This window comes from Pan troglodytes, chromosome 23 (genome assembly GCF_028858775.2).
Source record: "Pan troglodytes isolate AG18354 chromosome 23, NHGRI_mPanTro3-v2.0_pri, whole genome shotgun sequence".
In the NCBI taxonomy this organism is placed as follows: domain Eukaryota; kingdom Metazoa; phylum Chordata; class Mammalia; order Primates; family Hominidae; genus Pan; species Pan troglodytes.
The window spans coordinates 51185362-51202839 of NC_086016.1; the positions used below are offsets into that span (position 1 = coordinate 51185362).

Below are 17478 nucleotides of genomic sequence, written 5' to 3' on the forward strand. Positions count from 1 at the left end.
CTGGCCCAAGCTGAAAGAGCTATATGAGACCAGTCCCCCACCGACACCCCATCCGTACCAGCCAGGAGACTGGGTCCTGGTTAAGCGACACCGACAAGAGACCCTAGAGCCCAGGTGGAAAGGACCACTCCAAGTACTCCTGACCACACCCACCGCCCTGAAGGTAGAAGGCATTGCGTCGTGGATCCACTACACCCACGTCAAGCCAGTGGACCCAACCTCCGACCTTCTGGGGCCAATCACGGCAGCGGCTGAAGCACCGGACATGTGGACTGTGGACAGAGCTAAGAACAACCCCTTAAAACTCACCCTGCGCCGGCAGCATAGCTCACTGCAAACATGCAGTTAGGTAGTCTAACTCTAACATTAGTCGCCCTAGTGGCCGCTGAGGAAAACATAAAGCCAGCTCCTAATCCCTTTGTCTGGAGATTCTGGCTTTATGAAAACCAAACCCACCCTGGGCAACCTCATAAGCCCAGGAAATTAGTGGCCAGTGCAGATTGCCCCTCCTCAGGGTGCAATAGCCCAATTTTACTAAATTTTACCGATTTCCCAGTAGCCAAACCAGTGGCACCAATAATATGCTTCGAGTATGATCAGACTAAATACAATTGTAAGCACTATTGGTGGCACCAAAGCGCCGGCTGCCCTTATAACTATTGTAACATCCACAAATACCAATGGTGGGGTGGAAAAGAACAGATAGATCCCAGATGGCCCTTCCATCGCAGACGAGATAGAGACCTTTCATATACATGGATAGTTAGAGACCCCTGGAACTCCCGCTGGACCATGCCTCAACACGGGGCTGTATACTACTCCTCCGCCTCCACATGGCCTAGCAGTCACCTCTATCTGTGGCGGGGTCTAGTGCAGGTACGGCCCCTGGTCCATGGAAATATCCAGCGAGAAGAAAACCGCCTGACACAAGATTTACGTCCTTTTTCCTGGTTAAAATTATTGCAAGAAGGATTAGAACTTGCTAACCTTACAGGACTTCACAGCCTGTCTGGCTGCTTTCTGTGTGCCACTCTAGGGCGTCCACCGCTAACCGCTGTCCCCCTGCCATGGGGATCCTCCACCTCTGCCCAAGCTAACAACCACCGAAACCTCTCATATGCCCCTATCCCTAACGTGCCACCATACCTAAACCCCAGTCAAGAAAAGTTTCCCTACTGTTTCTCAGGAACTAATTCCAGCCTCTGCAACATCACTGCAACGCCCCCTAACATCACCTTAAAGGCTCCGTCAGGCATATTCTTCTGGTGTAATAGAACATTATCTAAAAACTTATCAAGCCCCTCTGTTACCAACCTACTGTGTCTTCCTGTCACATTAGTTCCCCGGTTAACTCTACTTACTGCCGGCGAGTTCCTAGGGTATACCGGTAACTGGACTAGTGCTGTTATTCACCCAGACCCTAGACCGAGACCTGCACGAGCCATATTTCTCCCACTCATTGCACGAATCTCCCTCACCGCATCCTTCATGGCGGCCGGACTGGCTGGGGGAGCCCTAGGTCACACCCTCATAGAAAGTAACAAGCTGTACCAACAATTTGCCGTTGCTATGGAGGAGTCAGCTGAGTCCCTTGCCTCCCTCCAGCGGCAGCTCACGTCCCTAGCACAGGTAACCTTGCAGAACTGGAGGGCCTTAGACCTACTCACTGCTAAAAAAGGGGGAACGTGTATGTTTCTGAAGGAAGACTGTTGTTTCTACATAAATGAATCAGGGCTCGTGGAAGACCGGGTCCAACAGTTACGCAAGTTAAGCACAGAAGTAAGAACATGGCAGTTTGCTTCAGCTGCAGACCAATGGTGGAACTCATCTATGTTTTCTCTGTTAGCCCCCTTCCTTGGACCCCTGCTGAGTCTACTATTTCTGCTTACCGTAGGACCTTGTGTTGTTAACAGAATTTTGTGGTTCGTTAAAGAAAGGTTTAACACTGTACAACTCATGGTCCTCAGAGCCCAATACCAACCTGTAAATGCTGAAACAGAATCAGATTTATAAGACCCAAGATTGGCTCTAAAAAATACCTGAAAAGAAAGGGGGGGAATGAAAGGAGCCGGGCACATTCCTCAGCCCCGGGCTCAAAACAAACAAGCCCAGTACAAACACATCCCATCCTCCCATCCCACCACATATCGCCATATATCTCTCAAACTTCCTGAGCCCAGTACAAACACCACCAGGAAAGTCTCCGATAAGGGGACAGCCATTCAAAGTTTTACTGAAAGAGCGGGAACCAAAAGAATTCCTTTGTTCCCCTGTAACTTTCAGGGTATAAAAAGCAAACACTTGCATTGTTCAGGGCCCTCTTGTATGCTGTGGAATGGAGGGACCAGGTTCGAACTTGTAGTAAAGATCCTTGCCGCTTGGCTTTGACTCTGGACTCCGGTGGTCTTCTTTGGGGAACTAACGGTCTGGGCATAACAATGGGAACATATTTGATAAATATAAATAAATGTAAGAGCTATAGAAATAAACTTCCCTAAAACCTCTCCGTTCTATTAACCATCTCCTGGAGGCCCGTGCACGTGTTCTGTGGAGAGGATGGGGTACCCCACAACCCCTGAGGCTTGGGGAGGGAAGCCCTGGGGAGACCAGTGACAGAGTTGATGCAGGAAGTGCCATGTCCCTCCTGGGGCCTAGAGCCTGCACAACGTCATCAGGCTAAGACCTGAGACCGTGCCCTGCCCTGGACTCAGGGTTCTGAGGAGCTGGCAGAGCCCCCAGGGGTGGGGCAGAGCCAGGAGAGCAAGAATCTCCCCGACAGGTGGGAAGCATGTGCCTGTTCACCCCTATGTCCGGCACAATGCTTGGCCCTGCAGGTCAACAGGAAGGTGAGTGCAAGGGCGCTGCCCTCTGTGAGCTCACAAGCCAGAAGTCAAGGCCCTCGGACAGTGACATTTTGAGGGGTAACGCTGGGAGGCATTTGCAGAGCCCAGAATTGGGGTTCCCCGTTGGGACCCTGACCCTGGAAGGGGCCTTTGACCTAAGGGCAGAGCTATGAGCAGGTGTGTGGGGCTAGGACAGGAGCCTGCTCCCACAGGGAGCCAGCACGCACACATGGCCTGGGCTGGGAGCCTGTGAACCGTTTGGGAGCTGGAAGCGTGGATTCAGAACGCCCAGCCATGGAGATTAGGTGGGGAACAGGGGAGCTACTTAGTGGAGCAGGGACCAGGGACACCCAGGAGCCTCAAGTGCTGTGTGCTCTGGGCTTCCTCCAGAGGGCGGTGGGGAGCCACTGATGCATACCCCCTGTAACAGAGCTTGCAGGGGGAGGCTCCTCCTCCTCCCTCCCACCCTGTGGCCTCAGCACCCTCAGAGCATCACCATCTGCCTAGTGGCCGAGGTAAGAAGCCAGGACTGTCCCCGGTGCCTTCCTCTGGGACCCTCCTCTGACACTGTGCCTGCTGGACCTTCCTTTCTTGGCCGACGGCACCCTGGCTGGCATCCCTGCGTCTGTCCTCTCTACGTGGCACTGGCTCACACTCTCGCTCCCTTCACCAAAGCCCCCACCTGCGGCCCTGTCTCTGGCCTTTCCCAAGCCCACAGAGGGATCTGAATCAGTGGGGTCAGACCCAGCCTGGCTTCTCAGCTCCTGGATGGCTTCCCATGCTCTCAGGCTGAGCTCTCAGCTTGGGGGGCTCACTCTCGCCCCAGCCTGACTTTCTCTGTGTGGGCCTTTCTTGTGCTGACTGGCACCCAAATCTCTCTCCAGCTCCTTTATGTTCCCATCGCTGTAGTCCAACACCACCTCCTCCAGGGAGCCCTCCCAGATCCCTCAACCCAAGGTGGACTTTCCCAATAGCCCCTCAGGCCACTCTGCACCCTTCCTGCACAGCTACCATGAGGAACCTAAAACAACAACTTATTCAACGGGCAACAAGTGCTCAGTAAATATTTAAGGAGACAGTGAATGAATGAATATATTTCTACCCCCTCAGCTCTCTGAGTTACATAGTGGACAGTCCATAGGACATGAATAATGTATACATTTTTAATGGAATTAAAGTACACTCCAAGCATTTTTATCCTGAACACTCATGCATACACTTAAATTAAATATTGAAATAACCACATGCACAAAATCTTCTGTGGTCATGGTTCTCATCCTGCATGAATCACTTCTGTCCAGAAGCGGGCATCCCTGTGTAACAGCCTTTGGAGGGCGTGGGAACGGACAGGGTTCATGCTCTACAAACATCTGAAAGTGGCGTTGACTTCCCTGCCTGCCTGAATGGGTGTGCAATGTAGATAAATCCTCTTCTGACTAACAGGTCTATGCTGGCCCATTAGGATCCACAGGAATGAACAGGAATCCCTTCGGGAATTTTTCAAGGCTTACAGGGTACATTTCCCATTGCTTCCATAAAAATGTAAAGCTGTTCTTTCTGCAGTCTTTTGCCCGAAGCTATCGGTCTTTTGGGGTTTAGCAACCACCCTGAAAACCTGGACACTCATTTGAATTGTTGCATCTTCACCTGGTGAATATTCTGCGCCTCTCCCTGCAGGTTCAGGAGAAGAGGTCCAAAGGCACCACCTCTACTTGATTGCAGCGAAACTTCCCACCACGGCCCCTCCAGGGAGCCACAGCGTTCATTGCTCACTCACAAATAGTACACAGCACACACGAGAAAAGTTAATTTACTGGTTTACCTACTTCTTTTTCTTCTCCCGCTTTGCCCTGTTTGATTCCATTTAACAATGTTTCTACTTCATCCATCAGTGAGCACCCTGTGTCGGCTAGAAAGTCTCTTTAGAAGCGTGTTTAGCATCTTTCAATACCGATATCTATTTCAGAGACTCTTTGCTCCTCCAATATCTGCCTTATCTCCTTTACTATTTTTCATTATTTGTCCCAGCTATCTGCCTCATCACTGTCTGCATTTTTAATATCCTCTTTGTCTCCTCCACTTCTGTATATTCTTGTTTGCTCAGTAAGCCTTATTCAATATTTCATTGTATGTGTTAACTGTTAACTCAGCCCTAATTAATCTCACTTTTCAACTTGGTTCAGTTTAAGGTTCTAGACATGTCAATATGAAGGGTGTATTTGGGGGGAGCGAGAAGTTCAACAGCAAGGGTATTTACAGTGCCACATGCAGTCTCATTTTCTCGCAGAAATCCAAATTGCTTTGCCTTTTCCTTCAGAGAGCATTTTCCTTTGTTTCCGACTTGCCCATTGGGTGCAGCACACCTGTGTGGACACACTGCCGGCACACACACTGGCCAGTCCTCCACCGAGGGTCAGGAGCACTGAGGAGGCATCTCCCTGGCCATGGGCAGTGCCACAGGAGCTGCACTCAGGCTCCCAACCTTCACAGGTGCGTAAGGTGCACTGGGGCATGCTCAGAGCCCCCTGTCATCTGTCCACTCGGGTGAGGACATGCTGGGTGGTCTGGTGGCTCAGTACCAGGCAGACCACTTGACTGGGATGGTATCTTCAGGAAATCCTGGAAACAAGACAGAGGTTTGAAAACCTCACTGCAAAGACACAATAAGCTACGTATACATAGTGGTGTACATATGCACGCACATACATGCACGTCCACAATCCATGTTCCTATGCACCTGTTCCTGCACATGCAGTTTCATGCACACATATTCCCTGCAAATGTTTGTCAAGCACCTGCCAGGTGCCTCATGCTGTTCCAGGTGCTGGGATTCAGCCATGAACACCTGATACAGACAATGTCCCTATTCTTACAGATCTCGTATTCTAGGTGTCCCTGTTCTTACAGATCTCATATTCTAGAGACTAGAGATGGACAGATGGTGACAAATGAGCAAACACATGTATACTACATTAGGAGAATGTATGAGTCCATTCTCACACTGCTAATAAAGACATACCCGAGACTGGGTAATTTATGGAGGAAAGAGGTTTGATTGACTCACAGTTCAGCACGGCTGGAGGGGTCTCAGGAAACTTACAATCACGGCAGAAGGGGAAGCAAACACATCCTTCCTCACATAGCGGCAGCGAGGAGAAATGCCGAGAAAAGAGGGGAAAAGCCCCTTATAAAACCATCAGATCTCACGAGAACTCACTATCACGAGAACCGCAGCATCTGGGTAACCACCCCCATGATTCAATTATCTCCCACGGGGTACCTCGAACAATACGTGGGGATTTATGGGAACTACAATTCAAGATGAGATTTGGGTGGGGACGCCAGCAAACCATATCAGAGGGCTAAGTGCTGAGAAGGAGGGAGGGAGGAGAGCAGATGTGGGCATACAGATGTGAGAGGCATACCTTAACCAAGTGTCAAGAGAAGGCCTGCCGCATCAGAGCTTTCAGTCAGAGCCCTCCAGTAGGAGAGTGAATTCTGTGCACAGCTAGGAAACATCTCAGCGGCATAGACAGGGAGCACGGGGTCCTGTCCAGATGTACACACTGCACGGATGCTCACACACGGTGAACAAGTGTCTGTGCATGCTCACACAGCTAACCAGCACATCTACCCAGATGCGCACATCTGTGCATGTACGCTGGGCACAGGACTCTGCATCCAGATACAAGCGTGTGCACAGAGACACACACGAGGCAGATGCACGTGCAGAGGATGAGAACCTGAGCCCACGGACCAGGCCAGCCCAGCCTCCATGTTGGGCAGCAGCCCCCACGTCCTCAGGCGCTGCTGGGCAGTAACAGAGGCACCAGGTAAATCTTTATCTGGTGGAAAGGCAGCATGTCATTTGACCTTTGAAAAAACGAACCATTCCAAGCCCAGGCAAAAGTGAATACTCTATAAAACGGCGACTCCCTACCACTCAGATTTAGTCATTTTTGAAATATTTGCTTTAAATATTTTCCTAAGAAATAAAACCTTGCAAATGTAGTTGAAGGACTCACCTCATATCCCTGAAGGCTGCCATGGTCTCCACCTGGTGCCCCAGACCCTCAGAGTCTGAGATTTTTCCAGAAGTTCACGTGTAGCCGGCTTCCCTCCCTTTCCTTTTTCCAAATTCTAACACGTGTGTGTGTTCGTAAGCCAGGCGGAGTTAGATTTTCTGTGTTTTACTAAACAGACAAATCATGTTGCACGTTTCATTGTACACCTTGCTTTAACAAATGTGTCTTTGATATTGATCCAAATTGTTACACAGAGATGCAGCCCATTCATTTTAACTTCTTTGTAACTTTCCATTGGAGGGATAAGCTACATCCAGTCTGGGTTTCTGTTTTCTTTATGACAACCAATTCTTCTTTCGGCACTTGGCTTGATACACGTGAGTGAGATATTGTCAACTCTTCTCCAAAATGTCCTTGCACGTTTACAATCTCATCTCCTGCAGGCTCCTGCGGTTCCCCTGCTCCGTCAACAAGGGGTATTGTGGAACTTTGTACTTTTAGTAATCCCATGGATACAATGCGGCATCTCATTACAGTTTTAATTTTCTTGATTAACAGTGTGGGGGAACATATTTTCTGTGCTTGTTAACTAGCTCTTCAAGCTCCCTGGTTTATAATGATGTGTCCTTGTCCTTCACTCAGGCTTCTGTAGAGGAGACGAAATCATTTTTCTTAATGATTCATAGCAATGCTGTGTATGTTTTGAATATGAGTTTTTGTTTTTCATATGTGTCACAAATATCTTCTGGATCTGTGGCTTTCATGTTCCTCAGAACATGCTCTGTGATACAGGAGATTTAGTTTTCATGTGGTCGTTTTAAAATTGATTTTTGGCCCAGCACGGTGGCTCACGCCTATAATCCCAGCACTTTGGGAGACCGAGGCAGGCGGATCACCTGAGGGCAGGGGTTCAAGACCAGCCTGGTCAACACGGTGAAACCGCGTCTCTACTAAAAATATAAAAATTAGCCAGTCGTGGTGGCGGGCGCCTATAATCCCAGCTACTCGGGAGACTGAGGCAGGAGAATCGCTTGAACCCGGGAGGCGGAGGTTGCAATGAGCCGAGATCAAGCCATTGCACTCTAGCCTGGACGACAGAGTGGGATTCCATCTCAATCAATCAATCAATCAATTTTTACTTTTCAGATTGTGTATAAGAAACTCTTTCTGTTCTAAGGTCGTAAAGACCGTCTCCATCGCTTCTTCCGTTCGTGCGGTGGCCTCTCCTCTCACCATGGTGGCCTGGAGGCACCCACATTTCTCTGGCCACGCGGCGCTCCAAGTCAGGAGTCAGCGAACAAGCCACGCATGGACACCAGAACAGCCTGGAGGAAAAGCAGCCTCGTTCTGTTACCTTCTGCTGGTTACCCAGAGCCCGGTCCCTGCAGCCTGTGGGGAGAGACACGGACCCCCACTCTGCATCCGGGCGGAGTCACAGCGTTTACCCCTGTGTATTTCAAACTGCCGCAAGGACTACGTTCGCTTTTCTCGCCCTGCTTCCGTGTTCTGCCATTTTTGAGGTCTCCACCACGTTCCCCTGGCCCCGGCCTAGACCCGGGCCTTTCCCCAGGGGTCCTGCTCCTCCGTGGCCCTGGACCGCTTGGCCCCTGTGCTCCTCTTTCCCTGGCTCCAGGAAGCAGCCAGCTTCTCTTCAAGAAACTCAACCCCGGCTTGTGTTACTCCTGAGGGTGTTTCCAGGGGTGTGAGGGGTGGGACTGCACAGTGCGTCCCAGCCTCAGTCCCGGGTCTGGCCCCGGCAGACTCTGGAGAAGCCCAGGAGCGCGTGTCCCCGCCGGCCCCGCTCAGCCTGACCTGCTTTTCCCCACAGAGGTGCCGGGGCTTGGTGCAGTCTGGCCGTGTCCTCCTCTTCTCGCGGTTTCAGATTCTTCTTGCGTGACATTTTATCAGACAAGACCGTGTTCGGGGATGGGGTGTTCTGAGCACGCCCTTACCGAGCCAGGCTCACCCAGTTCCCCATCTAGAGCTCCCTGCTGGCATCTCTCACCTGGGACCCCAGCCTGCAAGACTCCAACACCCACGCCCTTAGGGTGATGTGGCCGCGCCCAGCCTGCGCTCAGCACCACGGGAAGGAGGGCGGCAGGCGGAAGCCCCGGCCATCTTGGGAAGGGCCTTTTGGGACAGTGTGTGCCGCTGAAAACCACGGACCCATGCTTCAGACGCTACAGATTTCTCTCTCAAATGCCTGGATTCAAAATATAAAAGTGTGTTTGAGCAAACAGCAAAATATTGGGGAAATTCTCCCAGCGAGGCTTCTAATGACCCCGTAGGAAAAGCCAGGCTGCTCCCTGCTGCGCCTCCAGCGAATTCCCACCGAGCAGGACTCTGGGAAGAAGAGCAAAGGGTTCTATTTTGCGTAGAATTTAAATAAAATTGCTTCACAGACGGGAAACCTCAAGCAGGCAGCACTCTGAGCCCATGCGTGTTTTTAATGCCTGAATGACATCGCAATTCAGTCTGAGTTCCCGCCTGGGCTCAGGGCCTTCTGAACTGCCGGGGGCTGTGAAATGGTTTATAATCAGAAGAGAAACAGTGAGAGTTTAGATCCAAGATCCAAGGAAGTGTTTTCAGACTCAATGTTAGCACATTTGTGTCTATACCAGTCCAGGCAGGAGGCTGAGGCAGGAGAATCGCTTGAACCCGGGAGGCAGAGGTTGCAGTGAGCCGAGATCGTGCCACTGCACTCCAGCCTGGGCAACAGAGCGAGACTCCATCTCAAAAAAAAAAAAAAAAAAACCACCATCAGATCTCGTGAGAACGTACTGTCAGAAGAATAGCCTGGGGGAAAACCACCCCCATGATTTAGTTACCTCCCACTGGGTCCCTCCCATGACACATGGGGATTATGGGAGCTACAATTCAAGATGAGATTTGGGTGAGGACACGGCCAAACCATATCAGGCTTCCACCCTCATAAACAGATTAATGTCATTATCGAGAGAGTGGGTTTGTTACCTCAAGAGTGGGGTTTCTAAAGTGAGCCTGGCCTCTCCTGCCCGGACTCAGGCCCTGGCTCCTGCCCTCCATCCTTCTCCCATGGGATGACCTTTGCCAGATGCCAGCACCATTGTCCTGGACTTTGTAGTCTCCAGAACTGCAAACCAAATAAATGTCATTTCTTTATAAATTACCCAGCCGGTGGCATTTCATTACAGCAACAGAAAACAGAATAAGACAGTGGTCCTCTCTGTTCTTTCTTTGTGTCTGTTTTTATGAATTTAAGGACATAATTATATATTTTCTATTCATTAGCTTCTTTAGGTTTATTTTGTTATTCTCTGATGTTTTAAGTCAAGCTTTACTTTAAAGTTTTTCTTACTTCCTACATATGTTAAAGGTGACACATTTTCATGTAAATGAGGGATTTCTGCTAACCCTAGCTTACGGGAACTTCATTTTCATACTGCCTACGGTTGCTTTCTGACCAACCCAGCAGAGAAGAGGAGATGCAACAGCGACTATCCCACAAAGCCAAATATATTTTTATTTTTGTTTGTAAAAAATATTAGTAATAATATTTTTAAATGGGAAATGATCATCATCTGCACTTGTGAAATGCCATGTGGTATTTGGATGTATGTGCAAAACATGGAGTGATTAATTAAAGCCAATTAATATATCCATTGATTCTCTTGGTTATTTTGAAATATACAACACGTTATTGTTAACCAGAGTCACCTGCTTTGCCGTAGGTCTCAAGCATGCTACTACCTGCCCCTCCACAAGACAGTTTGCTAGTCACCTGCTTTGCAATAGGCCTCAAGCACGCTACTACCTGCCCCTCCACAGAGACAGTTTGCTGACCCTTCCTAGGTGAAGCATTCTCTGCACTCACTCCAGAAGTCTCAATATGCAGCATTTATGTGGTCATTGTGTTTCAAATATTTTCAAATTTTGATTGTAATCTTCCTTGATTTACGATTCCTTCAGAAATAGGTTTTTATGGTTCCATATTTATGGGGCTGTTTTTCTAATTATTTCTAATTTCGATATGTGGAGTTCAGAGAATGTAGTCCATAAATACTTATTTTTTAGTAATTGTTGGAATTTTTCTAAATGTCTCATGAATGCTTGATTCTTAGGTTCACAGATTTGAAGCAGCTATTATAGAAAACTTATTAATTATCTGGACAAGAATCCTTCTCTACTAATTTTGGGTCTGTGTAGCCACTTTAGGATTGAGAGTTGTGTCGAACACTCTCATCATGATTTTGTATTCGTGTTTTTCTCCTTGAGATTTTCTCCATTGCATCCATTTGAAATTATGTTAATATACTAAGTTTCACAATTATGCTATGACCCTGATAAATAATTTCGTTTCTCGTGATGTAGTGGCTCTCTTTATTCTTGATAATGTGGTTTGATTTAATATCTATTTGTCTGGTATAATTGGGCGATTCCAGCCTTGCTTGGGTTAGTGTTTTTCTCATACTTTCTGTATCTTGCTTTCATTCTTTCCATGTTATGTTCTTTTTGATATGTCTCTTGTCAACAATGCATGTTTTACATATGTGTAGACACCTGGGGAGGTAGATTTCCTATGTTTTCTCTAATAAATTTCTTTACTTGCATTTCTTTTAGTTAACAATGTATTAAATTCAGTTATGCAACCTTACTTAGGGCTTTGTACTACCTGTACTTCTAAGACGTCGCTCTCTTGAGCTTTTTACTGGTTTAGGTAGTATACATCATTTCTATTCTTTAAGCAATTACACCTAAATTTCATAATATCTACACTAAAACTATCAACATCTAAATGTACCTAGTAACTTTAACTGCCTCTACAACTATACAGAACCTACACAACATGTTAACTCCAACAATCTCCTTCCCATTTTACAAGGTTTCTCTGTATAGAGGGCCAATGAAAAACTCCATTCTGACCCGTGCTCAAGCTGAGCCAATTTAAAAATAAGACAAAATTAATGCTTATTAAAAGAAAGCTTGAAGGTAATTCCTGGAGAACTTGTGACACGTTTTGAAAAGGTTGAAGGACTGGAGCTGGGTGGGCTGGTGGCTTTCAGAAAAGGTGTGGGACACGTAAAGTGAGACAGGGTCAGGGACAGGAGAGGAGTCTCCTGCTTCTCTGAAATTCCTTCTCCGTTTCATCCATGTTGAGTAAGTGCTATCATGTCTGGGCACTCAGGACACAATGGTGAATGAGAGTGCCCCGGCCCTGTCTCCTGGAAGCTGGGGTTGATGGGGACCTCCCAACTACAGGCCAGCGGTGCCCTGCCCCTCTACTGAGCATAGGGACACGGGGTTCTGGTCTCCTTAGCACCCAGGCTGACCCCTCTACAGGAGCCTCTGTGATGAGGACCAGGGACGGCATCTGCATCACTCTCAAAGGGAAATTCATCTCACTCCCTCCATCCCTCCCTTCTCTCTCCTTCCCACCCTCCCTCTCTTCCTTCCTCTCTCTCTCTCTTCCTCCCTCTCTCTCTCTCTTCCTCCCTCTTCCTTCCTCCCTTCCTCTGCCCCCTCCACCCTACCCTCCCTCCCTCCCTTTCTTTCTCTCCATCTATTATGGAATGAATGATTGTGAATCCCCAGATCCGTCTGTTGAAGCCCTAATCGCAGTGTAACGCTATTTGTGGATGGGGCCTTTGGAAGGTGATGAGGTCATGAACCCTCACGAATAGGATTAGTGACCTTGGAATAAGAGACACAAGATAAATGATTCCCTTCTGCCACTGAGGACACAACGAGAAGGCGCTATCTCCAAGCCAGGAAGGGGGCCCTCAGCAGACACCGAGTCAGCACCGTGATGATCCTGGGCTTCCCAGACACCACACCTGAGAGAAATAAATGCCTAGTGTTTCAGCCCCCAGTCTATGGTAATTAGGGATTGCAGCTCAAACTAAGACACCCTTCGCCTTGACATGACCATAGCGATAGTTTGGATAAAACTTCCTTCATTTTGGATGTGACACTGGACACTTCCTGGTCTTCGTACAGTGCAGACATGAAGTGTCATCCAGCGGCATGTGCTGGACTGGGGCACCCTTGGTGTTGCCTTCGTACACTGCAGACATGAAGTGTCATCCAGCTGCGTGTGCTGGGCTGGGGCACCCTTGGTGTTGTCTTCGTACACTGCAGACATGAAGTGTCATCCAGCAGCGTGTGCTGGGCTGGGGCACCCTTGGTGTTGTCTTCGTACACTGCAGACATGAAGTGTCATCCAGCAGCGTGTGCTGGGCTGGGGCACCCTTGGTGTTGTCTTCGTACACTGCAGACATGAAGTGTCATCCAGCTGCATGTGCTGGGCTGGGGCACCCTTGGTGTTGTCTGCTGTCACACTGGGAGCCTGGACCCTGCGGGCAGGGCTCACAGAGGTTGCAGGGCCATCCTCTCATGGAAAATGTCTCTAGACTGCTTTACTTTTTTGATCCTTAATAAAATAAAATACACTTTCTTAGCTCCCTATTCTTGCATACTTTTTCCTGGGGAACCCAAGGACGCAGCAGGTTAGAAACACAGGGTGGTCAGCGTGATGCTCCAGGAGGCAGCCTCCAGGGGGGCTGCTGTGGGCAGTTCCTCCACAGCTCACACTCTGCAGAAGCCGGGTGAGTGCCCCTCCTAAATACTCCGGAGCAGGGTGCTCCTGGCCCTGACCATGGCATCATGGCCCTAGGATTGGGTGAGTGCTCCTCGTCAACGCTCCAGAATAGACTATGCCCCTGCCTATGGCATCATGGCCCTAGGATCAGCCTTTCACTCAATCTTGGACAACGAGTTTTTCTTCCAAGCTGGTTTAGCCTTGGTGGTGAATGTTGTTCCTCCAGCAGCCAAAACTGAAGGTGCAAATGCAGGAAGTGTCAGCCCCACCCTGCTGTGTGTGAGGATGATGCTGCCCTGTGCGGTGAAGAAAGCAGGGTGCTGCAGGAAGCCAAGGCTGAAGGTGGCTTTGTGTCTGGATCCAGCTGTTCCTGAAGCTGCCTGTATTCCTCTCTTCCCAAGAGCCTTGCTCTTCTTACTCTGCCCTGGCACATGCAGTCTTTACGCAGAGACGTTCAACATTTCTTTAGATCACATAGAAGCTCTTTGGAAGTTTTAAAACAGCAACCTATAGGCCGGGTACTGTGGCTCACGCCTGTAATCCCAGCACTTTGGGAGGCCGAGGCGGGTGGATCATGAGGTCAGGAGTTCAAGACCAGCCTGGCCAACATGGTGAAACCCCATCTCTACTAAAAATACAAAAATTAGCCAGGTATGGTGGTGTGTGCCTATAATCCCAGCTACTTGGGAGGCTGAGGTAGGAGAATCACTTGAACCCTGGAGGCGGAGGTTGCAGTGAGCGGATATCGCACCATTGCACTGCAGCCTGGGCAACAGAGCAAGACTCTGTCTCAAACAAACAAACAAACAAAACAACAACAACCTATAAATACGAGAGATCCAACACAGGTCTCGCGAGCAGATGCTGCTCTTCTGAAGCCTCCACCAGCAGGAGGCCACTTGGTGCCTTTCAGGGGACCAGGGGAAAGGCTTCCTCTCTGCACTAGGGATGGTGATTGCAGCTGCCAGGGGAAATTCACTTCCTCGTTGTTGAGTTGAATTGGATTGAATGTTAAATGATTTCTGAATCCTTACCTCCTGTTTTAAAGGAGAATTTTCTCATTACCAAAGAGCATTTGTTGAGCATATAAAACACTTGGAATGGACTGAAGCTGGGGTTTAAATGTGGAGCTCTGAGCCTGCTTCCCCTTCCTGTATCTCAAAGAAATAAGCCCCGGATGGTTCGCAGCTCCTGTGTTTGGGACCAATGTGTGTTCTTCGAGTCAAATCTTTCATCAACATCATCCTCTATGGATGTCTCCCCCTGGTCTTCACCCCGCCTGGCCCACGGCCGGTGCTTCTCGCCTGGGCTTGCTCTCATTCAGGCCACTGGAAATGCCTGTGGCTCAAGCACCAGGTATTTTTGAAAGATTTTGAAGACGGGGTTATCTAACTTGGCATAAGAAACATGAGAAATGAATATGAAAAAACCTTAACATTAACAAAAAATGCATGCTTACAGGGTGGTGGGCTCCCTTGCAGAGGAAGCAGGGTGGCCGTCCTGGGAGCCAGCCACCGTCCTGTGAGTCATCTGAGGACGGCCGTTTCTTTCCACTCCATATTTCTCAGGACCTGGCCAAGGGCAGTGAGTGGAAAACAGGGAAATGCCACATTGGTCGAATGAGTGATATGGGAATAAGTCCTTCTTTGGGTAAAGTCGCCAACGTCACAATCCTGCACATAGGGGAAGTTACCGAGGACTCCTGCTTATGTACATCTGTGCAAGGGTTCAAGATGGTTTCTGTTAGAGCCTGGACTTGAATATTCCTCTGTCTCCCTTGAGTGCCGATGTGGGCCCCTCTGACCCTATGCACCCCATCCATGAGCTGCTGCAGGACTGGAAGAACCAGTCCTTGGGGTCAGGAAGGCAGGAGTTCGAGCCTGGCTTTGGTCAGCTACTGAGACGCCATGCTGCAAAGCTCGTCAAGACTCAGTCTCCACATCTGTAAAGTCGGCATAAGTTTCCAGTGCTGGAGCCTCTGATGGGATTCCATAACTGACATCCCTCTTCCCTGGCCAAGATCAGAACACCTTGGAAAATGAGACAAAGCTCTAAAGAATGGTACAAACCCAGCCTCTGAGGTCCTGAGGGACCCACTCCCATCCCCAGGGGCTGCCCGGGAATCCCACCACCCAGACCTGGGGCCTCCCAGGGAATCCCACCACCTCGACCTGGGGCCTCCCAGGGAAGTCTGCAGAGAATGAGGACTCAGAAAGGGTTTTAATCAACATATATATAACTAATAATAGAATTTATTCTTGGACCTTTTTCTTTTGGTATTGAGAGCTTAACTTGAAAAGGTTTTAGTTTCTCCCCAAGACTTTGATAATGGGGCCGGGCACTGTAACTCACACCTATAATCCCAGCACTTTGGGAGACCAAGGCGGGTGGATTACTTCAGGTCAGAGGTTCGAGACCAGCCTGGCCAACACGGTGAAACCCTGTTTCTACTAAAAATACAAAAATTAGCCAGGTGTGGTGGTGCACACCTGTAATCCCAGCTACTCAGAAGGTTGAGGCAGGAGAATCGCTTGAACCCGGGCAGCAGAGGTTGCACTGAGCTGAGATCGTACCACTGCACTCCAGCTTGAGAGACAGAGCAAGACTCCATCAAAAAAACCAAAACAAACAAACAAAAAAATCCACAAGACTTTCATAATGGGAGTGGGCTTATTAACGTGGACCCTGGTACAGAGTTAGCATTTTCTTATTTGATGGCTTTATGCATTCACACTGATGCTGTCATTTAATCCCATTGCAAATCCTCTGCTGGGTTGCAGGGACTCCAGAGATTGACACGGTAAGGACGGAAAGAGAGAAGGGAACACGTTTTCAGCTTTGGCTACAGAGTGTCCACTTGAGTGGACAGCTCTCTGCTTCCCAATGCTTTGCAGAGTTCACGAGGACAGAGACCACTTACAGAGTCATTTTACACCTCGTGTAGCAGGTAAAATCCCTCTGTGAGGCACTGTGGACTCAGCCAACATCCTCCTGCTGGGGCTCATGTCTCAGTTCACTTCCTCCATTTTTTTGGGTTGTCCCCCATCATATGTTTTGCAAAAGGTGCTGATAAGAGAATTTCCAAGAGATGTCCAAGAGGAAAAGAATATGCATCAAGTCTGTCCTCTCGTTCCACTTGGGCGTAAAGGATCCTGGCTTCATGGGGCGTGGCGGAGAAGGGAGGAGATTTCCTTTGCAGGGGACTTGGCTGGTGATATGATGCTGTCACCTGCCAAGCGTCTAATGCTTCATAGTGATTTTAATTCCAGCAGCATGGGATGGGAACAGAGCACAGGGCACTGAGTTTATCTCCCTCAGAGACAGATGACACCCAACCCTTCTTCATTTCTGAGGACAGCGTGGTTGGCAGAGGAGCACCCAGAAGGGCACAGTTGGTATTTTCAGAGGGTTTCCTCTGGACTTGGTCTGTCTTCTGCAGTGGGGAACCATGAAGGCGCCTACCTGTAAATGACCTCCGTTTCTCTCCTCTCACTCCATAGTCGGGCTTTTCTCCTTCTACCCTCCAGCCCTCCTGCCCCAGAGGACAGCGGCACAGTTTGCCCTCTGTCCAGGTGAGCCCTCTTCCCTGCTCTGAAGTAAGCCAAGACTGTCATAGTTCACGTGGATAAAATTTCAGATGTTTGGTTTGTGTGTGTTTGCGTGGGTAGATACATAGATAGTTTCACATAAAAATGTCGATTATATTTTGGGCACAATCTCATAGATCATTTTCCTTTTTACTTGCTGTATGAGACACATGTTCCGATGTCAATGAATGGGTGCTCCGCCATTGCCAAGAGCCACATGGCACTGGATTATGTGGGTGCACCATCATCTGTGTGACCGCTGCACTGTTGCTGGACACATGCTTGCTTGCTAACTTTTTTGTGTGTGGGTGGGGGGCGGGGATGGGGTTTTGCTCTTGTCGCCCAGGCTGGAGTGCAGTGGCGCGATCTTGGCTCACTGCAAACTCCACCTCCCGGGTTCAAGCCATTCTCCTGCCTCAGCCTCCTGAGTAGCTGGGATTATAGGC

The 17478-nt window shown here is 49.1% G+C and overlaps 1 long non-coding RNA gene across 1 annotated transcript; it reads right to left on the reverse strand.

Moving 5' to 3' along the window:
• Positions 1-3992: 3992 nt before the first annotated feature.
• On the reverse strand, positions 3993-8950 carry LOC107970284 (uncharacterized). The gene is made up of 3 exons (XR_001712805.3): positions 6869-8950; positions 5908-5973; positions 3993-5462 (listed from the first exon to the last, which is right to left on the reverse strand). It is a non-coding gene; the product is annotated as an uncharacterized LOC107970284 (long non-coding RNA).
• Positions 8951-17478: the final 8528 nt, after the last annotated feature.